Raw genomic sequence first — 27,402 nt, 5'->3', positions numbered from 1 at the left:
GATTAATTTTCATTATTGATGCTTTTAGGGACACAGCTGTATAGTTCAGAAAGTGTTCCCCCAGAAGTAATTGTGGGATATCAAACTGTCTAATTCACATAGTTTTTAAACTGCCAAAATAGTATGGCTATCTTGGTTCAATCCTTCACTTTGAAATTCTGTATTATAATCAGAAAAACTTAATTTGATACAACAAGTACCAAAGATTGCATTTGAAGACTGTATGGAATAGTGGTTATGAGTTCTACTGAATTCTGCACAGAGACTCAGGACTTCATTTAGAGTTAAAAGAAACTTGAAAATGGGTAGACTGGCTGTGTTTTTTTTTTTTTTCCCTCTCTCATTGAATGTTGAAAAGTTGACCTCAGGTTATTGGAAGGATCTTCTTTGCTGACCTGGAACTCTCCTGTCAGTCAAGAATAAAAGAACATTTGCCTTCACCTCTAATCTCTATATTATGTTACTTTAGAATCATGTGGAGTGCTTCAGAATTCCAAAATGGGTCTAAAATTGAATTTTGTCCATTTACATAAGCTTTTATTTAGAGAATGTAATTTTTCACACAATCAAGCCAAATTAATTATTTTCTTTGTGACATAGCAATTTTTAGGGGAGAAAATCATGAGCTTGGCTGATTTAGTAGGTTTTGCCATAGTCGTAAAGAAAGATAGAGACTACTTATTCAAATGTGAGTAATTTGTATGTAGGCAGGATATCACCACCTTGGTTAAGGTCTAAACGTGCAGTTTCATAATAACACATCAGTGTATAACTACTAGAGGAAAGAGATGATTTTTGTATCTCTCACATTACCTAGCAGTGTCATTTAAGTAGGTGGGAAATAAATTCCTATTTGGTGAATGAATTGGTGCCTAGTCAAAACAGTAGTTTTTGATGAAACTGTGGTCTTTTCTTTCTTTTTTTTTTTTTTTCATTTATTTCTATTAGTTGGAGGCTAACTACTTTACAATATTGTAGTGGTTTTTGTCATACATTGACTTGAATTAGCCATGGATTTACATGTATTCCCCATCCCGATCCCCCCTCCCACCTCCCTCTCCACCCGCTCCCTCTGGGTCTTCCCAGTGCACCAGGCCCAAGGGTGGGATGTTTCAAGAGAACAGCATTGAAACTGTGGTCTTTTCTTTCAGTAACCTTGGAGAAATTTTCTAACTTAACTTCTACCCTTCACCTTTAGCCACCAGCCCAGGGACTCAACTGTATTTTCCACTAGTATTTTCCTTCTTTTTAAATTTTATTTATCATATTAATTTAAAATTAATTATAATATTAACTTTAAAATATTTAGCTCAAATTTAGAAAACTTTCATTTCATCAATGTAGTAATTATTTTTGCCCCCAGATTCTGATAATGTACTGCATTTGGGGGTTTTATATTAGCCTTATATTTTATTTAATACTTTCATATTAGCCTTATATTTTATTTAGCCTTATATTTACTAAATAGATTAAAAACATTTTTACAAAAACTGTTTATTGAAACTCTGCTTTCTATGGAGAATACTGAATTCTTTTCTGAAGGTAGCTGGTACAACACAGTTTGTTGTGAACTTTATTTAGGGATTTAGGGCTGTTAAAAGAGTTCAAATGAATTAACTTTATTCAAGTATGTTTTGAGTTACCTTTAAATACGACAATGTATTTTGAAATGTATTGCTCAGAAGAAAATTCATTTAACTTAATTTTTGATGATTCAATAAAAGCATTCCTTGTTCTGTGGCGACCAAAATGGGAAGGGAATCCAAAAAAGAGGGGTTTTATGTAAATATTTACAAAGATTCACTTTGCTGTCCAGCAGAAACTAATACAACATTATAAAGGGACTATACTCCAATAAACATTAATAAAATAAATAAATCAATGCATTCTTCTGAAAACTCAGTCCCCAGCCTGCTCCCAACCTAGAGCAGGGCTTTGGGTTTCTCATTCTGACAACATGTAAACAACAGATTATTTTGTTTAATTCACTTTATAATTGTGATATAATCTATATACTCTGTATAGACTTTGCAATATTTTCATTCAACATTCTGTATCTGATATTCAGTATTTCTCAGGCAATGATACTATTCATTTGTGAATGATGCAATTTATTTTTTCAATTTTTATTTTATGCTTGAGTATAGTTGGTTAACAATAGTATGTTATTTTCAGGCAATCAGCAACATGATTCAGTTATACTTGTACATGCATCTATTCTTTTTCAAATCCTTTTCCCATTTATGTTATGATATAATATTCAGTAGAGTTCCCTGTGCTATACATTAGGTCCTTGTTGGTTATCCATTTTAAATACAGCAGTGTGTACACTTTTCTGTTGAACATGGACTAATTTTCCACAAACATCTACTTGGAGAATTGGTTGTTCATTTACCTAATAGTGCCTTTTGAAGAGCAGAGGTTTTTGTTGTAATGTAATTGAATTTTGTCTAAGATGGGTGATATGAAAATTTTCACTTCCCTAAGTTCAGGGAAAAAAATCCTATATTTTCTTTAAAAACCTTTACATATTTTCTTTTTATATTTAAGTCTTTAATATACCTAAGTCAATATTAAGCCATGGCCTAATGTAAAAATCTAGTTTAATTTGTTTTCCAAGATATTGATATTTAAAAGCCAATTATTCTAGGATCATTGTTAAGTAATCAGTTGATTTGCCACTGATCCATTATGCTGTGACTTTTATTTATTCATATATCTGTGGATCTGCTTCTACAGTGCCTCCTCTCTTCCATCATCTTTGTTGTTTTACAAATTCATTGAATTGTTCCCATGAGTGAATTTGCTTTTGTTTTTCCTGATATATTCATTACCTTTCCTGTATTTTTGGATTCATGCCTTAAGTTGTAAACATTGTTCCGTAACATCTTAAATATTTTTCCTTCATTTACTCAGCTCTCTATGGACCTTAATCAGCCATTCAGTAATCCTAATTTTGTCACTCATGTTTCTCAGATTTCATGTTTCTTTCTTCATTTTTCTGTATGTCTATTTCTGCATAATTTTTTCCAGATGCACCTTTGAGCTTGCATTTTCCATTCAGCTCTATCTAATTTATTTAATTCATCCACTGAGTTTTAAATTAAAAATAGTACACTATTGCCATATAAATATTTGTTTCTCTTCATAGTTTATGGTCACTTGAGAAACCCCTGTTGCTTGCTCATTATTTTTAGTTCTTTTTTTAATTTCTTTAAGCATTGTCTTCATTTTTATTTTATTACTGTAACTAGTATACATTAAGATAATATCTTTAGAGTTTGTTGTCTCTGATTCTCATTCATGGAGACTTTTTCATTGTGTGTTAGTAATTTTGGACTGTGAAATCATGATTACTCGATTTTTATCTTTAGGAATCCTGGTGATCTAGTTCCTTTCAAAAGTCAGATCTTAGCTCAGTAATTTCAAGTCAAGTTCTGCAGACCTGTGATGGGCTCTGAATACCATCTCTGGTCAGTCAAACCACTGGATTTGGTCCCCACCCTCAGACATCCCCCAGTTTGTTCATGGTTCCCCACTCCTTTTACTGACCATTATTGGAGAAGGGATTTCTACTTTATTGACTATGCCAAAGCCTTTGACTGTGTGGATCTTAATAAACTGTGGAAAATTCTGAGAGAGATGGGAATACCTGACCACCTGACCTGCCTCTTGAGAAATCTGTATGCAGGTCAGGAAGCAACAGTTAGAACTGGACATGGAACAACAGACTGGTTCCAAATAGGAAAAGGAGTACGTCAAGGTGGTATATTGTCATCCTGCTTATTTAACTTATATGCAGAGTACATCATGAGAAATGCTGGGGTGGAGGAAGCACAAGCTGGAATCAAGATTGCCGGAAGAAATATCAATAACCTCAGATATGCAGATGACGCCATCCTTATGGCAAAAAGTGAAGAAGAACTAAAGAGCCTCTTGATGAAAGGGAAAGAGGAGAGGGAAAGTTGGCTTAAAGCTTAACATTCAGAAAACTAAGATTATGACATCTAGTCCCATCACTTCATGGCAAATAGATGGGGAAACAGTGGCTGACTTTATTTTTGGGGGGCTCCAAAATCACTGCAGATGGTGACTGCAGCCATGAAATTTTAAAAGACGCTTACTCCTTGGAAGGAAAGTTATGACCAATCTAGACAGCATATTAAAAAGCAGAGGAATTACTTTGCCAACAAAGGTCCATCTAGTCAAGGCTATGGTTTTTCCAGTGGCCATGTATGGATGTGAGAGTTGGACTGTGAAGAAAGCTGAGTGCTGAAAAATTGATGCTTTTGAAATGTGGTGTTGAAGAAGACTCTTCAGAGTCCCTTGGACTGCAAGGAGATCCAACCAGTCCATCCTAAAGGAGATCAGTCCTGGGTGTTCATTGGAAGGACTGATGCTGAAGCTGAAACTCCAGTACTTTGGCCACCTGATGTGAAGATTGACTCATTGGAAAAGACCCTAATGCTGGGAGGGATTGGGGGCAGGAGGAGAAGTGGACAACAGAGGGTAAGATGGTTGGATGGCATCATCGACTCAACGGACATGGGTTTGGGTGGACTCTGGGAGTTGGTGATGGACTGGGAGGCCTGGCCTGCTGCGGTTCATGGGGTCACAAAGAGTTGGACACGACTGAGCAACTGAACTGAAGTGATTGAAGAAGAGAATGGCAGTTCACTCTGGTATCCTTGCCTGGAGAATCCCATGTACAGAGGAGCCTGGCAGGGTACAGTTCATGGGGTCACAAAGAGTCAGACACAACTGAATGACTCACACACACACACACACACACACACACACATTGGCTCTCTAATGCTTTACTTCATGATTATAGCTTCCTATTACTTCCAGTTGTGTTGGGTTTTCAGTCTTGGAGGTTGTGTTAGTTTCCTGTGGCTGCCATAATAAAATTACCATAAACTGAACACCTGTGGACAACAGGCACTTATTCTTTACGAAAGTCCACCATCATAGCTTCAGCAGGACTTGCACCTCTCAGAAGACTATTGGGGGAAATTCTTCCATGCCTTTTCCACATTCCACGGCTTTCTTTCTTCTCTGTGACTGCATCTACCCAAACTTCCTTCTGTCTATAAATGGCCTTCTCTTCTGTCTCTTATGAGGACACTTGTCATTGGACTGAAGGCCCACCTGGGTGGTCCAGAATGATCTCAAGATCCCTAACTGAATCACATCTGCAAAGGACTTTCTGCTAATTAAGGTCACGTTCACCATTTTCAAAATGTACATATCTTTTGCAAGGGATACCATTCAAACTGCTACAGAAATTTCCCTTGTATTCTGTGAATTATATTGTCTTCTGGATATGATTTTGTAGTTTTAAGATTTTCCTTCAGAGTAGATTGATTACATAGATCCCCTTTCCTGAATTACTTTCAAGAGTATAGATTTTAAACTCTACATCATTTCATATTTCTAACTTTATGGTTTTTGGATAAGACTAGAAAATAGATATAGACATATATATATACATATATATATATATATATATGTATGCTTATATATGACACCTTATTCAGTCAGTAACATTTACCATTTATTGAATGCTCATCGTGAAGATACTGTAGTACCAAACTGAGGATGTGATAGTGGATACTGAATGTATCAAAATCTTATCGCTCAGTCATGTCTGACTCTGCGATCCCATGGACTGCAACACGTAGCCCTTCCCTGCCCTTGACTATCTCCCGGAGCTTGCTCAAACTCACGTCCGTTGAGTTGGTGATGCCATCCAGCCCTCTCATCCTCTGTCACCCTTTTGTCTGCCTGTCCTTAATCTTTCCCAGCATCAGAGTCTTTTTCCAATGAGTTGGCTTTTTGCATTAGGTGGCCAGAGTATTGAAGTTTCAGCTTTTGCATCAGTCCTTCCAATGCATATTCAGAGTTGATTCAGAGTTGATTCCTTTAGGACTGACTGGTTTGATCTTGCTGTCCAAAGGACTCTGAAGTGTGCCTTAAGTGCTATTATTGTTACTTCTATCACCATCATCATTATCATTACATTGAGTACTGAGATAATACTGAGTACCGAGCTCAACAGAACTTAGTCCTCTCAGCAAGCATGTCAGATTGGAACTGCTGATATAACTGCTATTGTTACTGAGCAATATAAAAAACGTCACTGAATACTCTTAAGCCTAATACTTCATAATGGCTTTGTTTTTTAACGTCTTTAGATTGATAGCCAAGAGATTTAAATTCTGATCTTGACTCTGTCGTAAGCAATCCTAGGTAGTTTTAAGCACTTCCTTTAACTTTACTCAGCCTAACATTTTACTTGCATAAAGTGGGAGATACCCGCTCAGTGATGAAGCAGGGCCTTTCCAGGTTTGAAATTTCAGTACAGTTTACAAAGCAAACACTCAAGAGGATATGACATTTGCCGATTAGATTAAATCCAGATACTATATAGTATGGAAATCATGCTCTCTGTTCCACTTGGGCGCATATGTGTGTTTATATTTAAACCTGTCAGTTATCTAATCTGTTTATTCTTAGTTCATAGCTGCTGAATGCTAAAATTTCAGGCCTGAGAAAAGAATGGCTCAAATATCACAGAGTGTACAGATCACACAGATAGAATTTTATTACAATAAACTTATCGGGACCTCAGAATATCTTCAGTGATCTTTAATGGAATTTAAAGAGATCCACCTTCCAATGAGCTTCAGGCTTACCCCATTCAGGAGACAGACAAACGGAGGGACAGTAGGTAGAAGACAAGTTTGTGCAGTGGTGCTCGTCACCGTGCGCCTTCAGAGACCTCAGCTGGCCTGTCAGCTGTGTACCATCCAGGATGGATCGCCCCATGCTGGGGACTCTTAGTCTAATTAATTAAACTTAATTTAGCTCACCTCATGCTCTTCCACTCCTTAGAATACTTTATAAATATGCCACACGGCTGTCATCGGGACATCGCAATGCGACAACTTACTGGCAGTTCTTGCATTGCCCAGCTCTCTACAAGTTGAACCATCTCTAAGTAACCCTTTGGCCCCATAAAACCATCACATGGCCCCATAAAACCAGCAAACCTGGGGTGGAAATCACATGGCAGGGCTTAGTTACACTGTAACTGCCTTGGTCAGTTTGGGCTGCCAGAGCAAATGCCACCAACTGCAGGGCTTAAACAGGAAACATTTATGTTTCACAATTCTGAAGTCTGGAAGTCAGAGATCAGGGTACCAGCGTGGTCAGGTTCTGGAAAGAGCCCCATTCCTGGCTTCTTCGAATGGAAGAGAAAGAGAAAGAGAAAAGCAAGCTGTCTCCTGTCTCATTATAAGGGCACTAATCCCTTTGTGGGGCTTGTCAAGGGGTTTAGTAGTAAAGAGCCTGCCTGCCAATGCAGAAGATGTGAGTCAGTCCCTGGGAAGGGAGGATTTCCTGGAGAAGGAAATGGCAACCCACTCCAGTATTCTTGCCTGGAAAATCCCATGGACAGAGGAGCCTGAGTGAACTACAGTCCCTGGGGTGGCCAAGAGTCAGACAGGACTGAGCGACTGAGCACGCATATCCCATTATGAGGCTCCACCGTTCTGACCTAAGACCTCTCAAAAGCCCTGGCTCCACACATCCTCACACTGGGGATTAGGCATTTGATATAGGAATTTGGCGAGGAGATACAACATTCAGTCCATAAGGACAATCCTCTGGGTAAACTGTAATTATGGTTTAAGGGCTTTATTTAAAAAAAAATACAAATATTCAAATTATTATATAAGACCCTAGTTTGGTAAACACTGTCTGATAGAAAGACATGTAAATATAATTCCTACCTTAGGTCACCAAATGTAATTAGCTCACATAAAAAGTTTAATAAAAGTTTACCTTGCTTTACCAGAGAATATTTCTTTCTTTTTATTGAATCATAGTTGGTTTACAAAGTTGTGTTAATTTCTTCTCTACAGCAAAGTGATTCAGTTACAGACACACACACACACACATTTCCACACATTATATTTTATATATTCTTTTCCATTATGGTTCATCACAGGATATTGAATATAGCTCTGTGGTATAGAGTAGGACCCTGTTATTTATCCATCCTATATACAATAGCTTGCATTTGCTAACCCCAAACTCCCACTTCATTCTACCCCCAAGCTCCCCTCCCTGGCAACCACCAGTCTGTTCCTCTAGAACAACTTCTCACATATAATAATATGAAGGCTCTTTTAATGTGCTCGTGTTTTAGCATCACTCATATTTAGAGTCAATATTTGATTAAGATTAATTGGCAACTGTATAGATTTTCCCACTGTGTTTTTTATCTTTTTAGCTTTAAATTAGACAGGGGCTCAGTTTCCATCTTTAAAATTATGTTTCTGAAACTCTGCTGTATGTGCTTTTCACCTGATGGCTATAAACAGTTTTGAATTTCTACTAAAATCTCATGTTTCTTAAATAAAATTTAATAAGTGTCTTTAATTTCACACTTAATAGTTTAATAATACTGAAAACAAATGGAAAAATATATATTTAAATTTCAATGGAAAATGTATTTTATTGGGGGGGGGCAATTATGCCCTTTTCCAAGAAAGTAGTTTCTTTACTAATAGAAAAACATTGGTATGAAAAATATTAGTTTCTTATTTGTATAATTTCAGAAAATGGAACTCTGAAAGCTCAGCCCCTATTGAAGTGATGTTGCATAATCTATATTCACAGGGCAACAAATTTATAATTTTATACCCATTTTCACACAAAAGTGTTATATTCCCTCCTGAGCAGTGCTGCAAATAAACACATTTTTGTCACTTCAACATGGCCACATTTGTTTGTCATCAGTTAAAATTCAAATAATGTGAGAGGAAATTACTTTTCAAATCATAAAAGTTTATGTCCTTGAACATTTTTAGCTGTACTTTCTCTGAAATCAGCTACTTTTGAATCTTGTGATTGAAGTTGGATTGTTATTTGGTTTTATCGTCCAAGGAGTTAATTGGCCTGCATTTAGCTTCTTTATTTTCTTTTACTAAAATTGCTTCTGGTTTATCTCTCTTATTTATATCAGTTTTTCTCTGAAACAGGGACAGAGAAATAAATTTCTGCCCATTTAAGGGTAGCTGCCCATATACAATGGTATTTACATCCTGAGACATCTCTGTGAACAGACAAACACAATGGAAGCAGAGAGTCTTCAGTTTAAGAAGAAAGAAAAAAATCTTTAGTAAAGACTGATGGTCATCAAATAAATAAGACTTGATTTAAGAGAGTTTTCTTACTAAAGAAACCAAAATGTTAGTCTTAGGACATGTTTGTGACTCTTCAGTGTATAAACTGAAGCTGAGATTTGCCCTCTTCCATTGACAGGAGGCAGCCTGGATCACCTGCTCAGAGCTGAGGACAGCGTTTTATCTGTCGTCTTCTGCAGGGGCAGCCAAGGAGGAAGCTGGAAGAGTGAGGACTCTCCCGAGGGTGGAGCCTGAGCCCCTGAAGGTAAGCATCCGGGGTAACTGGGGATCATTCTCCACCCGTGCGATGTCTCCCCCATGGTGTTTAGAACTGCCCTGGACTGTTAGTAATTGTGTGCCTCACATCTCTCCTCTTTCTGAAAGCAAGCATTTATTGGGGGTGATCTTGTTATTTTCTGTTACTGTGGCTTGTGTGAGTGCGAGGGAGGTTTCTTTTCATTTTGACTTGGTGTCTTTCTCCGTGGAATATCGTATGAGAACAGAGCACATGGCTCAGGTCCCGGACGATGACCTTGACACGCCAGCCTGAAGGGAGTGATGATGGCCCTCAGGACAAGGATGAGCGTGTCTTATGTAAAGAAGTGTTCTGAACTATCGTTGGGTTCAGAAGCCACACACTGCTTCTTATTACAATTGCTCATACAAAGCCCATCTCTCTTTCTTCTGAGTAGATGATAGAATTGTACCTCTCAACCTTTTGTGAAATTAAGCAAGGTAATGTCATATGTCAGCCAATGAAATATGAACAAAAGTAACTGGGTCTTTTCTGGGCAGAAACTTTAATAGGCAGTGCACAATTCACCTTAATAAGTGAATGCATTGAATGAGATGGATCCCCTGTCAACATGAGCCCTGAGAACCGGGAGGAAGACAATTTGCCATCACCCTACATTAGCTGTGCAGGCTGAGTGAAGGTCAGCAAGACCTCGCCTGTCATGATCAGTAAACTTGGGTTACATATAAATCACATGCAAAGAAGACCTAATGCAATCATGATGATCATAGATGGAAACGCAGTTACAGCAAAGGCTTAAGACAGAGATTTTTATTTTAATGAATTGTTTCCTGTGGTTGGTGTGGGGGCTGGGTTCACATCCAAATTCTGCAGGGCAGGCCAGAAGGCTGGAGACAAAGGGAGCGGTGACTGTTGAACCCGAGTCTGGACGCAGAATTTCCTTTTCCTCTGGAGGAGTTCAGCCTTTTGCTCTTAAGGCTCACCCACATTTTAAAGGATGATGTGTACTCTCAGTGTGTCTGGATTAAAATGTTAATCACATCTAACGAAATGCCTTCACCATAACATCTTGACTGGCATCTGACCAAATCCCTGGACCTGCTGGTCTACCTGAGTTGACACATGCATGGATCATCACTCACTATTTTCTTCCCTTTCCTGTGTTTTCACAAATATGTAAGGTGGAGCAGTGGGCAGCTCTGGGAGGTAAACGTTTCTAGGTAGAGGCAGAGCATTTTACAGATATAATTTCTAGCAAGCACAACGTGGGAGCTCACAGGGGAGAAGTCAGGAGGCTTCCTTCTCTGCCTGCAGGTGTAGACCATGTCCAGGGTGAGCGTGACTTAGTATCTAGGATTACAGTACAGTTTCACGTTCCCCCTGTGGTAATACTGAATGCCACAAGTCTGACCACGTCCTCATCTTCTCATGAGTGTGTGTCTTTTAGAAGATAGTGTGGCCTCATGGCTCTTATCTGTTAGACTCAAGAACTTCCCAAGTAGCTCTTCTTGCAGTCCAAATGGTAATCCTGCAGGAAGAAATACAAGCAAGCGAGGAAAAAAAAGGAGAACCACCTTGTGGTTTGCAATTGTGTTTTCTCTTCTGGTCTAAAAAGATGCAAAGATGTGATCTTTTCCATGCTGTCCATTTTATTCAGTGAAGGGTCATTTTCACTGGAATCTACTGTAAGTGTGAGATTGACTTTCTATATTATTCTGTAAAATATGACTTTGCTTATAATTTTCTTAGTTTGAATCCAGGAAGGATTTGAGTTATCGTTTTCTTAGTTCAAAATCCTGATTTTTTTTTTATTTTAAAAATAATTTACAGGAAAGCATATCCTATTGGTGAAAATAAGTGAATATGTTTATAATTATAATCAGGTTGATCATCGCTAAATAGATACAACATTTTAAATCCAAGTGATAAATGCATGTAACAATGTGTATACACACACATATATAATTCTACTCTGGTTGTGGCTATTTCTTAGCCTAGGTGCATCGATTTTGAGATAATAACTCAAGCTGTATACTTGTAATTTTTATTCTATACCTCAGCACTAAAAAACCTAATTCATAGGACTGATTACCATGACAACAACAGTCTCTCACTATACCACTTTTCACTCAATTCCATCTGTATTTATTCAGTCACATTTCCTGTTTCTATGTGGACAATACCATCTTGAATGTCTGTGAGCATCTTTGCTCAGTGTCTCTTCTCTTGTCGCCTTACTTCTCTCAATCTGTAAGTGTTGGGTCCTCCCACTCTCCTTGTCCATGTTCGCCTGTGTTCTGTGCAACGTTGAATTCTCTCATGTGACTGCACATCTCTGGTTGTTCTACTGAACATCACTGAGATGGAGGGATGCTGTGGGCTTCCAGACACAGACATAGATTCATGTCATCTCTGAGGTCTGGGCACTCATGCATGTAACTTAAGTATTGATGTTGGGATGTCTGCTGCAAGAATACAGTCACAAGTGATGGGCTTCAGCAAGAGTGAAGATGGAGTAGGAGAGTAACAGAGTGACTGTCCTTCTCACAGTGTTGGGATGATGGAGCCAGATTTCAATTTACTTGGAGTGGGCTGAGGGCTGGGCTGTTCTGAACTCTCATCGCCTCTAACAAAGGCTAAGATAATACAGGGCAGCTCTATTAGTCCATCTGGGCTGCTGTCACTGAGTTCCAGAGACTTTCTGGATTATCAACACCAGCGATCACTGCTTATAGCTCTGGGGACTGAGGTGTCCAGGATCCATGTGCCACCACTTCTGTGTCTGATGAGAACCCGCCTCCTCTTCATGAACGTCATCTTCTCACTCTCTCCGCAGATGGCAGAATAAACACTGAAGTTCTGTGGGATCTCTTTAATCAGGGCACTAGCCCCATTCACAGTTTTCCTGCCCTAAATATCCATTCACCTCTCAAAGGCCTTGCCTCCTCAGAACACCGCATTAAGGATTAAATTTCAAGGTATAGATGTTGAGAGGACACAGATATTCAGTCTTTGGCACTAACATTTTTGTCCTCAACTTTTTTCATTATTCCTTATTTATTGTTGTGAGCATATTTGTTGTTGTTGTTCAGTCACTAAGTCATGTTCCAACTCTTTGAGACCCCATGAACAGCAGCACACCAGCCTTCCCTGTCCTTCACCATCTCCCGGAGTTTGCTCAAATGCATGTCCACTGAGTCAGTGATCCGTCCAACCATTTCATCCTCTGTCGTCCCCTTCTCCTCCTGCCCTCAATCTTTCCCAGCAACAGAATCTTTTCCAAAGAGTCAGCTCTTCACATCAGGTGGCCAAAGTATTGGAGTGTCAGCTTCAGCATCAGTCCTTCCAATGAATATTCAGGCTTGATTTCCTTTCAGAGTGACTGGTTTTTTCTCCTTGCTGTCCTAGGGATCCTCAAGGGTCTTTTCGAGCACAACAATTCAAATGCATCAGTTCTTCAGTGCTCAGTCTTCTTTATGGTCCAATTCTCACATCCATAAGCATATTCAGTTCAGTTCAGTCACTCAGTCATGTCCAACTCTTTGCAACCCCAAGGACTGCAGCACGCCAGGCCTCCCTGTCTATCACCAACTCCTGGAGCTTACTCAAACTCATGTCCATTGAATTGGTGATGCCATCCAACCACCTCATCCTCTGCCATCCACTTCTCCTCCTGCCTTCAATCTTTCCCAGCATCAGGGTCTTTTCCGATGAGTCAGTTCTTCACATCAGGTGGCCAAAGTATTGAAATTTCAACTTCAGTCCTTCCAATGAATATTCAGGACTGATTTCCTTTAGGATTGACTGGTTGGGTTTCCTTGTGGTCCAAGGGACTCTCAAGAGTCTTCTCTAACACCACAGTTCAAAAGCATCAATTCTTTGGCGTTCAGCTTTCTTTATAGTCCAACTCTCATATCCATACATGACTACAGGAAAAACCATAGCTTTGACTAGATGGACCTTTGTTGGCAAAGTAATGTTTCTGCTTTTTAATATGCTGTTTAGGTTTGTCATAACTTTTCTTCCAAGGAGCAAGTATCTTTTAATATCATGGCCGCAGTCACCATCTACAATGATTTGGAGCCCCAAAATATAAAGTCTCTCACTGTTTCCATTGTTTCCCCATCTATTTGACATGAAGTGATGGGACCAGACGCTGTGATCTTAGTTTTCTGGATGTTGGGTTTTAAGCCCACTTTTTCACTCTCCTCTTTCACTTTCATCAAGAGGCTGTTTAGTTCTTCCTTGCTTTCTGCCTTAAGGTTGAGGTGTCATCTTATGGTGACATCTGCATATCTGAGGTTATTGATATTTCTGGCAATCTTGATTCCAGTTTGTGCTTCATCCAGTCCGGCATTTCTCATGATTTAATAAGCATATTAGGTAAGTTTTATTATTATGTAGATTGAGGGACTTATATTTAGAGAGATTAAAAAATTTCTCCCAAGGACATGGAGAAAAGTAGTCATCATTTTGGTTTGGATCTGTGTGGTACAAGAGTCTTCAGTTAACCACTGAGCTACACTGCATATGCCCCTGAAGTTCTGTAATGATGGCATCAGCTCTTGTGTCTCCAGTACTCAATAATCCATTTCTGCTGAGGAACTAAAACTTGCTCTGAGCTCAGTCCTTGAGCATTTCTCCTAAACTTTCTCATTACCCACCCCTATGCTCATCCAATGGAAATAGTGACAGACTTTATTTCCTTGGGCTCCAAAATCATTGAAAATGGTGACTGCAGCCATGAAATTAAAAGATGCTTACTCCTTGGAAGAAAAGCTATGGCAAACCTAGACAGCATATTAAAAAGCAGAGATGTTACTTTGCCAACAAAGGTCCATCTAGTCAAAGCTATGGTTTTTCCAGTAGTCAAGTATGCATGTGAGAATTGGACCATAAAGAAAGCTGAGTGCTGAAGAACTGATACTTTTGAACTGTGGTGTTGGAGAAGACTCTTGAAAGTCCCTTGGACTGCAAGGAGTCCAAATCAGTCTCCTAAAGGAGATCAGTCCTGGGTGTTCATTGGAAGGACTGATGCTGAAGCTGAAACTCCAATACTTTGGCCACCTGAGGTGAAGAGCTGACTCATCGGAAAAGACCCTGATGCTGGGAAAGATTGAAGGCAGGAGGAGAAGGGGACGACAGAAGATGAGATGGCTGGATGGCATCACCGACTCAATGGACATGAGTTTGAGTAAGCTCCAGGAGTTGGGAGGTCTGGTGTACTTTAGTCAATGGGGTCACAAAGAGTTGGACACAACTGAGCAACTGAACTGAACTGAATGCTCATTCATCATTTTGGTACTTTTATATCAATCACAAGGTTCCAGTTTTTGCTGACTTTTTATATTCCCTTTCCTCCTGGCTATGCTGTCATTTTATTTTCCCTGATACTGTGAATACATGCCACTTGGGAGCTGGCCCCATCCTCAAAATATTGATTCCTTATTTTATTCTATGAACATTCCTCGCCTGGTCTGTTAGGGTGTCCCTGGTGTGATGTGGATATAAGGAATCTTGCAGGACACTGAAATTGGTGTGACATATTAAATCCTGTACCTTTCATGGTCCTCAGTTTTTGGACAAGTACAACAAAACTTGACACATACAAAGATTTGAAAAGGAATATTATGGATAACACATTTTATTAATGTCTGAAAATTTTGCAATGAAAGAATTCTGGAAGACTGTTAGGTATTCATTTCTGTAGACAGAGGAACTTTTGAATATGGAGTAATAAATGGTAATGTACCAAGTTGGCCAGTATGACATGCATGGTTGGATGTTTAATTGGGTGAAAATGTGCCCCAAATTCATTTGGGGTTGTATTAAATGGTTATGGACAATTTTGAATGATCTTTCTCTTAGAATCAGTGGTGAAAGTGGTCCCATCTATAGTGTATGGGTGAGCAGGTAGAGAGATTGTTCGAAGAGCTTGGTATGGATAGAGAATCCATGGCATTGGGAAAGCATTACAGTTCCTTTTAAATAAAATAAATAATGTTCAGTAATATAGTTTGAAAGAAATAGAAATGGGCCAAAAGCTCAAATGGGCTTTCCCAGTGGCTCAGATGGCAAAGAATCCACCCACAATGTGGGAGACCAGGGTTCAATCCTTGGGTTGGGAAGATCCCCTGGAGGAGAGCATGGCAACTCACTCCAGGCAAGTATTCTTGCCTGGAGAATCCCCAGGGACAGAGGAGCCTGGTGGGATACAGTCCATGGGGTTGCAAAGAGTCAGACATGACTGAGAGACTAAGCAGAAAAGTTCAAATTTTAGCACAGCAGAAAATCATGAGGAAAGACCTATGAGTCTCACTGAGTGACCTCTTATACTTTGTATTTTATTTATTACATTTTCATGATATTTAATTCTAACTGTTGTTGTAAAAGATATCAGGGACAGGTAGACAGTAGCTGGTCAGCCAAGAGGCTCTACCCTTTTTCTTAGTCTCCTAGAACTTGGATCTAGCAAGGGTGTATTTTGGTCACAGCAATTGCATAAAAAAGGCAGGCCAGCAGAACTATGTTTGGTCCATGAAGGCCCAGGATTGGCACATTGCTATTTCTACTTCATTTCTTTGGCCCTAGTGAGTTGCATGGGAGATCGAGGAGTTGATGATCAAGCAAGAGTGATTTCCCCCTAATGAAAACTTAGCAAAATGTGGTTGGATAGAGACATGAGGAAATAAGGCTAGTGGTTCAATCCACCATCTGTGTTAATAATTTATATGTTGTTGTCATTCAGTTGCTCAGTCATATCCAACTCTTTGTGACCCCATGGACTGCTGCACTCCAGGCTTCCCTGTCCTTCACTCACTATGTCCCAGAGTTTGCTCAAACTCATCAAGTTGGTGATGCCATCTCACCCTCTGTCACTGCTTTCTCCTCCTGCCCTCAATCTTTCCCAGCATCAGGGTCTTTTCCAGTGAGTTAGCTCTTTGCACAGGTGGCTGAAGTATTAGAGCTTCAGCTTCAACATCAGTCCTTCCAGTGAGTATCCAGGGTTGATTTCCTTTAGGATGGACTGGTTTGATCTTCTTGCAGTCCAAGGGACTCTCAAGAGTCTTCCACAGGACCAAAGTTCAAAAGCATCTATTCTTCAGCACTCAGCCTTTTTTATGCTCCAACTCACATCTGTACAAGACTATGGGAGAAACTATGTACTAGATTACTAAGTGTACTCCTTCTAGGAGCTACCTTCTCTTTTGACTAGAACTGAGTCTTCTGTGTCTTTTACACATCTGATGATGTACAAGTCTAACTGTTGGAAGCGCATGTTTCAAACTTTCTTTTTTTTTCTCTACTACTCACATATTTACAGTGCCAGGTTATGCTCATACTGTGACTCAGCTCCTGGTCCTGAAAATTTGTCAGAATTCTGTGTAGGTTGGCACCATAGGCTAAAGTAGTGTTACTGAAAACCATTTATGTATGTACTGAAATAGTTGTTCATGGAAGAGGCTGCAAACCACATAATCAGGTTAAATGTGGTCTTGGCTCAATTTCCCTTTTACTGGATATTGAAAGTATCTGTAACCACTGCAGTGCCATCCAATACAAGGGCAAGTTGGAGAGGAAGTAGAAGTCTTTTTCATAAACTGTGATTTTGCAGATTTTAGAAAAATATATAATTGTGTGAGAAATGTAATTCATTCATTCCAGGTCTTTAGAAATGGCTGAGCAAGCCAGGGCCTCTTAAACTCGTGCCTGGTTAGATTAGCAACAAATCAGTCTTTGTGTTAATTCCTATCTTGCCTGTTTAAGCTACATGCATGCTGAGCTCATTTAGTAGTTCAGTAAAAAGTCTACGTAAACTGTTCCACAATCGTTAGAAACTTTACAACAATGAGTCGGTTACAAGTAGAAAGGTGTCAGTTACACGATCCCTTATTGAATGAAATGTCAGGTACTCCTTGTCATCAGTTTGAGGGTGGATTTTGTCAACCATGCGATAATGTGTTCAAGAGCTGGTTTGGTGTGACCCTTGGGCTCAGAGGAAAACAGAAGAGGTCACTTCCTACTCATTTCATTTTTCTGTTTCAAGGTTGCAATCCTGTTTTAACTTGGTTCACTGGAAGACATAATTTTATCTAAGTTTTACAAAAATAATAAAGCAAAAGTCATAGCTGAAAAAGTTGTTTGAGCAGAAGATTTGGAAATGTTGCCTGTCTTTCTTCCTTATCATGTCTGTAACAAGGGAGACAGACAGGGGACAGGGTTCTCAAAGTCACTTAGGGACACTGTACAGTCATAATACATTGGCCTCACCTGCTCACAGTGAAAAGTGAGTCATAGCAAGATGGGGCCAGAGATCTTCAGGCATCTTGTCCAGAGTTTCTGAGGGACTCCCTGATTTTTACATAAAGACTCAAGTATTCTGGAGACTAGGTAACTCATCCAAAGTCACACAGGATGCAGGTGACAGACTTAGAATCCAGCCCAGGCCAAACTATCCCAAACCATTAAAAATAATAAAGTACTTATACCTGGGGTATTTGGGAGGTGATTTTGAGATGTGTTTAAGTGGAACCTTAAAGAATAAATAGATGATTTTAAGAGGGAAAGCTGAGAGGAGAGAATTCTTTATAAGCAGAGGTAAGGAATCATAGAATCTCTTTCAAGAGAAAAAAGGAGTCCAGGCTTCAAGAACCAGTTTTGGAAGGGTGAGATTATGTAGTAAAATAAGTGAAATTGCTTCATAGCAGGACCATGGTGGGGGGGGTGGTCTCATGCACCAGCATAACAGTATGGATTTGATACTCCATGCACTGAGAAGAGAATGCAGAATTTTGCCAGGATTTCAACTTGAATTTACCTGGTAGAATAGAGACTTCTGACAAGATGTGACAAGATAACGTCCAGATTCGAAAATGTCAGAGATACAACAGTTAGCCAACCTTCACAAAAATTAAGCAAGAAGCAGGGAATTAGGACAAACTGATACAGCTGAGACAGACATGAAGGGTAAAAAAAAAAAAGGTCATAACAGAGAAGAAAATTACAAACTGATTTCACCAGAGACAGAAAATGAGTGTGGTAAGCCACCCCTGGAAACTGAAAGGGCAGAGAGTGTAGATATGAAAAACACGGTCATTGGGACTTCCCTGGCCATCTAGTGGCTAGGACTCTGTGCTTTCACTGACAAGGGCCCAGGTTTGATCCCTGGTCGGGGAACTAAGATCCCACATGCCACACAAATGAATCGTGTTCTTCTGCCCTGTAGCTTGGGAATCTGATATATTTTCTACTTCGCCTCTATGTCATTTTTCCGGTGAAAGGGCACAGTAAATACTGCATACCTCTCGGGTTGTTACAGCAATTCAAGTAAAATATTTAACATTCTGAGGACAGTACCTGACTCAAAGGATTTTTAAAAGCTTGTTGGAAAAAGGAGCCTACCCATAGTATGTACTCAAAAGTTTTTTGAAAGAATGAACCCCTTTATTATCCTTCAGCCCAAACCATTTACTTTCCAGAATGTGTTGGTCCAGCGACCCTAATATTCTGTGCAGCATCAGCTAAAATCTTGTGTGAGAGCTGATATCCAAGCAGTCCCAGTTCCCTTCGCTTTCCATCCAAGTTATCACAGTATTTTTACATAATATGGAAATGATAAGGGCTTAGTGACAGGATAGAAGTTATTTATTCAGCATATAATACGTCCAGAAAATTTGACTATTCATTTAATTCTCACATTGGAGTATAAGAATGATGATTTTGTGGGACTTAACAAATGAGAGAACAGACGTGTGGAAAAGTTCAGTTACATATCCATAGTCATCTATTTAGTAAATGTTGGAGTTTTGGAAGGACATTTGAACCCAGGTCTGTCTGACTGCAATGTCCCTGTTCCTTTCAGCTGATCCATACTGCCCACAAGGCCAGCTGGGCCTGGGGCTGGCATTCATGGTCTTTCAGTGGCCATTCAGTTTGTTTTCCATTAAGCTGCTTACCCTAGAAGAAACTTACCATGTTGATTTTCTTATATTTTTATCTCAATGGAGAGTTGTTTGCCAAATTAAGCAGTCTGATTTGATAGTGGAAGCAGGAACAGGCTGTCCAAACTTGGAATAAAGGCAAAAAACTTAAAAAAAAAAAATCTCTTCATAGGGAGACATATAGTTTGAAGATAAACAAATGACAGATAACTTTTCCAGAATGTAACAACACTTTATGTTCAACCATACTTTGTAAAATAATGGACAAGAACTGTCCTCATTCTCCTAGTTTAATCATTGAAGGCTTTGGCTCGCGGATCTGTCACACAGAAAGAGAAGTATTCACCAACTCATTGGTGAAAGTATTGGTCAAAGTATTCACCAACACAACAGCCTTGAGGAACTCAGGAATTTTGTCAAACGTCAGAGTTGCCTCTGAGCCCATTTCAGAGACAAAAGAGAAAGCTGGCCTGAGTCCTCCATGTCAGCACGCCAGCTGGCCCGCCCCCTGCCTGCCCCAGAATCCAAACTTTACAGCCTGAAACTTCATGGAATTTTGTCTAAAATGAGATGAATAGGGCTTCCTAGAGAGTCCAATCTTCACCTTGGCATTTTAGTTGGATGTTAGGCACTGCTCTTGTACAAACTGAAAAGTCCTATCAGTCACTCCTGGAAAAAAATGTCCCTTTGAGTAATTAAGTTTATGAGCAGAAACCGTGAATGGAGAACTAAATCTTACTTTCTGAACCATGAACTTCAAACACTGGCATGATGTCTTACCATTTACAGAAACTGTGGGAAAATATTTGGAGACCTGAAGGTTAGTCTGCCTCTAAGTTGACACTAATTATAGAAGATGCTTCCCTCCATAAGCCATGAAAGTGAGGAAGAAGAGGAAATTGCAAACACAGCCACTCGCTGAGCAAACAACCTGCGTTCCTTTAAGTGCAAGAGCTGTTTTTGAAACTTAAGGTCTTGCCTTTACATTTTCCCAGTGTATCTTCATTTTTAAATAAACATTTTCAGTCAATTGTAAGGATATTTTATTGGTCTTAATTCAGGGCTCTTTTTCAAATGCCTATGTTTGCCCTTAGTACTAGGACACTGACAAAATTGGTAAAGACTTGGAGTTTTCCTGGAGATAAGTAGGGGTAACACCTAAGTGTGAATTCCTTTAGTTCTCCTACTGATATTCTTGGGATTCTGTTAAATGTCTTAGGACATGGATAAAAGGCAGATGAGCCTCGGAGAAAAGATGGAACACATCTTGTTATTTAGTTGCTCAGTCGTGTCCGACTCTTTGCCACCCCATATACTGTGGTCACCAGGCTCCTCTGTCCATGGGGTTTCCCAGGCTAGAATACTAGAGTGAGTTGCCATTTCCTCCTCCAGGGGATCTTCCTGACTTAGCGATCGAACCGCGTCTCCTGCGCTGCAGGGAGGCTCTTTACCACTGAGCCACCAGGAAGGCCCATGAGGTTGTCTAGTGATCAGTAAAGGCTACAAGCACTGGCGGGCTGGGGGAAGGAGTCCCTGTCCAGGGGGTGCCTCCCAGGGAGGGTGGACACACAGGGGGTGAGCTGCTGATTCCAGCAATGGGCCACCGTGGGCTTTACCATGGAGACATGCGTATTGCAAAGTCATTTCCAGAAGAAGCCTTGTAAGTTCTTTCCCAGGAATGCCTGCCAAGGGAAAGACTCGCGCGGGTCCCCTTTCTGGGAGTCTGTGATTAGGCTTTAGGCCAAGTGTGACAAGTGTGTGAAACTCATCACAGAAAGTGCTGTGGCCCTTCACTCCCCTAGCAGACCTGCACACAAGAGAGGTGTGAAAACGGCTCCAACTGCCATCATTCTGAAAATTGAGACCACGGAGAATTTGATTTACTCTCCCCCTTTTAGACTTCTAGACTCTCTTTTAAACTGCAGATGACTACTGCAAGGCAAAGTGGCATCACCTGAAATGTTGGAGCTGTTGTCCACACTCCACTGTTCTTGCACCTACAGACAGGCCAGCAGGGTTTTGTTGAGGCTGACACAGTGACCCAGACTCAGGGCTCTGGTTTCCTCACCTGCCCTCCTCCAAACTGCAAGGAGACACATTTCCCATTCTGCAGGAGCAAAATTAAAGCTATGGTAGGCTCCCCTTAAAAAATAAAATAAAATCTTGAAATCTGGGGCAGCAGGGAAATGAAATTTGCATTTATTCATAGGTCATGATCAAATAAAAATGTTATTTCACAGAGCATGCATTTGAAATCCGAGTATGAAATATTTAAAAGATAATTTTTCAGACTTTATTATTAAACATTCCACACTGTCTTGAGGCTGTCGCTATCATATCCAAGCTTCCTTTGTAATCATGACTGAGAACTGTTTACTTTGTGTATCATCAGTTAAGTTTTCCTTTTGTCTGTGCTAATTTGTTACTGTTTTTCATACTATTACCATGAATGATATCTTCTTTTCAGGTTGTCTTTTAATTGTTCTTGGTGATCATCTCATACGAATTTGCCTAAATCTACCTTGTTTTTCCCGTTAATCTGTGCGTCTATTGTGCTTTCTTTAACAATGAGCATATCGTGTACACGTAATGGCAGTTGTTGACTGCTGTGTTGGCCTGGGATCCCCAGAAAGCAGCAGCCGATGCAGCAGCTTAGGTGCTAATCACGTTAGGACAATTCCAGGAACAACGCTGAGGGCTGGGGAGAGGGAAGCTGAGAACAGTCATGTAGCTGCCTCTCAAGTGGACCCAGGGCTGGCCTTCATCTCGTCCACCAAGAAGGCATTTGATTGCACTTTAGGGCAATGCATTCAAAGGAAGAAGGGGGAAACTGAGTCCATTGGCCCGAACCTTTGCATGGCCAAAGATTTACAGCAGTGTGCTTTAACTCCCTTGGACTTATAAATTTCACCTCCTTGGGCGCCAACCAAGTCTCATGCACCATCATAACCTGTGAAGGGAGAGGACTACAGGGACATTCAGGAGGGCCCTCCCCAGTGTGTTTGAGGGGAAATCGGTTAGATCCCAGGCAAGTCTGTCTCTGGCAGTGGCTGGAGCATAAGGAAGGCCAGGAACATTCCGTGCGGCTCGTGGGATGTGCTCCAGAGCGCCCCCTCGGGGCTCCGCTCAGATCCACATGCTCTCCATCGGAGCTGGCCTCGTGTTCCAGCGTGGAATCTCCACCGCGGGGAGAACGGGTGCTGTCCCTTGTTCTCTGAGAAGACAGTGACAAGTCCAGCATGTCATGGAGGCTCCTCTACGATGGCAGCTGGAAATGGGCTCTACAGAGATTCCAGGCCAAATGGAGAGAGGAACAAGCTACAGGCTGTTCCTGATGCTCGTCCTCTAACTTCCACGTTCAATTCAGTTCTCTCTCACCACTGGCTGGTATTTTGGCAGATCTGGGTTACTTAAATGGTGGAGTAGTCCAACCTTCACCCCCAAGAGAACTGTTCTTTGTTTTCTGTTTTTTATTATTTTTTTGGCAGGGTGATGGTTGTGCACATATATCCCATGGCCAGAGGAGCCTGGCAGGCTTTAATCCATAGCGTGGCAAAGAGTTGGCCATAAGTGAAGCAACTTAGCACACATTCCTATTACACACTGGAAAAAAAAAGCACAAGAATAACCTCACGGTGGGTCTTCAGATCCCTTAGTCCTACTATGAGACAGCCCTTAGCTAAAACTCCATTTATCACATAACCTCCCGATACCCCGACTCTATCCAGAGGATGATGATGGTCGCTCGTCTCCTGGTTCCAGTGGCACCTCAGGCTTCGTCTCTGTTAATCCTGAGATTATCTGTGGATCCTCATCTCCATCTCCAGAACACAATTACCGTGGAAAATAGTCATAGATCTCTTTGAGAAAAGCTGAAGAAGTGTTTGAGCATACCCTTGTGACATTACAGAGAGGGTTTAGCCTGTGGACTGATTTTGATCTGAAAACTTGGTGAAGAATCACGATTTTCCACTTGTTAGCTGATAGTAGCCTTCATTCCACCAGCCTGTGTAGGACATATCAGCATAGAAAAGTTGCATCTATCGATCTGTTTCATCTCTCTCTCTGTCTTCCTATCTATCTGTGTATTTTCTATCTTACCCGGACTGGTTATCCATCTTTTTTAACCATGAAAACACTAGGATCTAGTATCCACTGCTGGCCCCACCAGCCTCACTCCCTATCACAGCGACTGTGCCTGCCTTGTCTCAGAGGCCGTTGTACGCTACCATACCATTCTGGAATCCTGACTCCTTTGTTGCTATTAGGGAACTCGGTCTGTGGCAACACATCTTAGACAGTCACCTTAGCCTCCAGAAAAATAGCCTCCATTGCCTCGAATATTGTATTACTTCTCTCAAAATTATTTTCCTTATTTCCTTAGTTAAGGGAGTGTCCTTGGACCATCTCGAGGAATGTGGTTGGCTGTAGTTTCTCAGTTCCTACACAGTCAGAACTGGTTTAGCATCCTCACCTGTCTGAGACAGCTGACAGTTCCTTCGAAACCATGCCAAGAAATTCCCTGCATGTTTTCCTTACTGACTGGTCAAGTCTTTGAATGATGGCGGTGGTTCAAGGAGCCACCTCATTAAACCATTAGGATCACATTTTGCTATATTTGCCAGAATGCCAGACTCTTGAACATGTATCCCATATCAAGAAATGCCCTCATTTATATGCCCCTTACCTTTAGTTCAATACCCTTGACACCTGGCCTTCGGATCCATATACGTTCTTCTATTGTCACTGGTATCAGTTAGCCAGTTGCTTCCATTTCTTTGACCACATACCTGTTTCCTTCCCAAGCAGAAACTATAATTCCTGCCTCTCTTTCTCTCTGCTGTGTGTCTTGCCCCACAGTTTCCTGTTGATGCCAAACCATGGACGTGATGAGACCCTACTTGGCACCATGGCTGTAAAACTCAGAACTGTGGGTTATTTCATGTCTCATGGGCTAACCCTTGACTAATGAGTTGTAGGAGCCGGAAGATAAATTCTCCCCTTTTCTCCTCCAGACAGTCTCTCCAGAGATGCAGTTTATTCCACTTCTTGGAGAATGTTGCACTAAATCAAGCAAACAGTTGCAATTAGCATGAGCTAATTCATTGCTTCTCTGTATTTTTCCTCAACATTATCCTTGTCGATTACTCCTTCTCCTTGAGATTATATTCCCTAGTGAAGGACCAGTATGGAAGCCCTTCCCGAGAGTCTTTCTGAGAAACTAAAGCTAAGACAGGAGTTAACGTTTGATCCTAGAATACAGTCTATCATGTCAGGGTTTTGTAACTGTGTTGTGTAGTAGTCTCAGCATTACACAAAAACCAAACCCTGTTGCAAATGCGGCAGTGATGACTACTGGGTGCAGTGGTGTTGCAATTATGAAGGCTTTTATCTGTGGTTGGCATGGTGAGAAACAGGTGGGAGGTGAGACATTAGTGCATGATGGTAGCCACGGCATCTACACATCATGGAGACAGATTAAGAGTGGGGCTCATAGAGCAAGTTGATTTATTTAGATTAACTCCATTTGGAATCTTAGACAAAAGAAAATTTTAAGTGTAGGGCAGTCGACTTCTAACTGAAGGTACACCTTGAAATCCACCCAAGCGACTTTACGTAACTAATTCAAAGAGACGTCGATCTCTGTACAGCAGAGCAGACCATGATGAGCTTCATGCCCAGAATCCCACTGTAAACATGATGCCGAGGCTTCAGGGGGACTCAGGCATCATGCCCACACTCCCCCAGTGAGAAATGGAGCCCTGAGTTGAAGGCTGGGTCCTGAATGCTGTGGAAGGGGGATCTGGGTGGAGGAGCCTGGGGGTCTCGAGTCTTGAGATTCTCTTGACACTTCTGATTGGTAGAGGCCTTCTCTACCAAAGAGAAGTTGCCTCAGTTTACCAAGAGACAAGGCAGTGAGTTGTGCGCCAAAGATGCAGCCTTTCCTCAGGACTTGTTCCTGGCCCCTGTGCCCAGAGGCAGGTCACAACTCGTTCAGAGAGTGGATTTGTATTTTCTGATTTGGGAGGAAATGGCTGCCCAGCCAAAGAAACTGAGGAAACTGGCTAACGGACACCAATGGGCAAGGGTGAGGTTGCCTCCGAGAGAAACGGGCTGGAGTTCACACAGAGTTGGTCGCTGACAGTGGTGGAACTTGAGACAGAAGAGCCTGGGGAGACAGGAAGGGTGTGTACTGGTGTTGGGTACACCTGCCTGTTTTACACTCATTGGTTTTCTTGCACTGCTTTTCCAGTCTAGCCTTTAGTGTTCTGTTGGATGATCACAGTAAGACTATGTGCTTGTTCCGAGTATTAAAGGAAGTGAAACCAAATTGTCTCTATTGTATGTGAGGTTTTCTGTAAGATTTTGTTTCTATGATTTTTTTAATTGAAGTATAGTTAAATTACAATGTTGTGTTAATTTTACATGTAAAGAAAAGTGATTCCATCATGCATATATATATACACACACGCACATATATATATATATGTAGCTGTTTTTTTTTTTTTTTTTCAGATTCTTTTCCGTTATGCAACATACTGAGTCTAGTTCCCTGTGCTCTGCAATAGGACTATCTTGTTTATTTCACATGCAGTCATGTGTATCTGTAAGTCTCATATTCCTAGTTTATCTCTCCCCCAACCCCTAACTATAGGGTTATTTTCTCTGTCTGTTAGACTGTTTCTGTTTTCTAAATACGCTTATTTGTATCATTCTTTTCAGTTCAGTTCAGTTCAGTGGTTCAGTTGTGTCCAGCTCTTTGCAACCTCATGGATGGCAGCACGCCAGGCTTCTCTGTCCATCACCAACTCCTGGAGCTTGCTCAAACTCATGTCCATTGAGTCAGTGATGCCATCCAACCATCTCATCCTCTCTTGTCCCCTTCTCCTGCTGTCTTCAATCTTTCCCACCATCACAGTCCTTCCCAATGAATCAGTACTTCGCATCAGGCAGCCCAACTATTGGAGTTTCAGTCCATCCAATGGATATCCAGGACTGACTTCCTTCAGGATTGACTGGTTGGTTGTCCTTGCTGTCCAGGGGTCTCTCAAGAGTCTTCTCCAACACCACAGTTCAAAAGCATCAATTCTTTGGTGCTCAGCCTTCTTTATGGTCCAACTCTCATATCCATACATGACTACTGGAAAAACCATAGCTTTGACTAGACGGACCTTTGTCAGTAGTGTCTCTGCTTTTTAATATGCTATGTAGGTTGGTCATAGCTTTTCTTCCAAGGAGCAAGTGTCTTTTAATTACATGGCTGCAGTCACCATCTGCAGTGATTTTGGTGCCCCAAAATATAAAGTCTGTCACTGTTTCCATTGTTTCCCCATCTTTTTGCCATGAAGTGATGGGACCAGAAGCCATGATCTTAGTTTTCTGAATGTTGAGTTTTAAGCCAACTTTTTCACTCTCCTCTTTGACTTTCAAGAGGCTTTTCAGTCCCTCTTCACTTTCTGCCATAAGGGTGGTATTATCTGCATATCTGAGGTTATTGATATTTCCCCCTGACATCTTGATTCCAGCTTTTGTTTCATCCAGCCTGGCATTTTGCATGATGTACTCTGCATATAAGTTAAATAAGCAGGGTGACAATATAGAGCGTTGGCATACTCCTTACCCAAGTGGAACCAGTCTGTTGTTCCATGTCCGGTTCTAACTGTTGCTTCTTGAACTGTATACAGATTTCCCAGGAGGCAGGTATGGTGGTCTGGTATTCCCATCTCTTGAAGAATTTTCCAGTTTGTTGTGATCCACACAGTCAAAAGGTTTGGCATAGTCAGTAAAGCAGAAATAGATGTTTTCTGGAACTCTCTTGCTTTTCCTATGATCCAACAAATATTGGAAATTTTTAAATTAACTTATTTCAATTGATGAATAATTGCTTTACAGAATTTTGCTGTTTTCTGTCAAACCTCAACATGAATAGGCCATAGGTACACGTATGTTCCCTGCCTCTTGAGTCTCCCTCCCGTCTCCCTCCCCACCCCACCCCTCTAGTTTCATACAG

General features: G+C 40.8%; 1 long non-coding RNA gene across 1 annotated transcript; it reads right to left on the bottom strand.

The window, feature by feature from the left end:
- Positions 1 to 5,742: 5,742 nt before the first annotated feature.
- LOC122687875 lies at positions 5,743 to 26,463 on the bottom strand. Its single transcript, XR_006339249.1, has 3 exons — positions 26,221 to 26,463; positions 11,804 to 11,807; positions 5,743 to 5,758 (listed from the first exon to the last, which is right to left on the bottom strand). It is a non-coding gene; the product is annotated as an uncharacterized LOC122687875 (long non-coding RNA).
- Between the last annotated feature and the right edge of the window lie 939 nt (positions 26,464 to 27,402).

Source organism: Cervus elaphus, chromosome 32, assembly GCF_910594005.1.
Source record: "Cervus elaphus chromosome 32, mCerEla1.1, whole genome shotgun sequence".
NCBI classification, from domain to species: Eukaryota; Metazoa; Chordata; class Mammalia; order Artiodactyla; family Cervidae; genus Cervus; species Cervus elaphus.
Note: the sequence above shows the minus strand (reverse complement) of the source record. Positions and strands in the feature narration are given on the sequence as shown.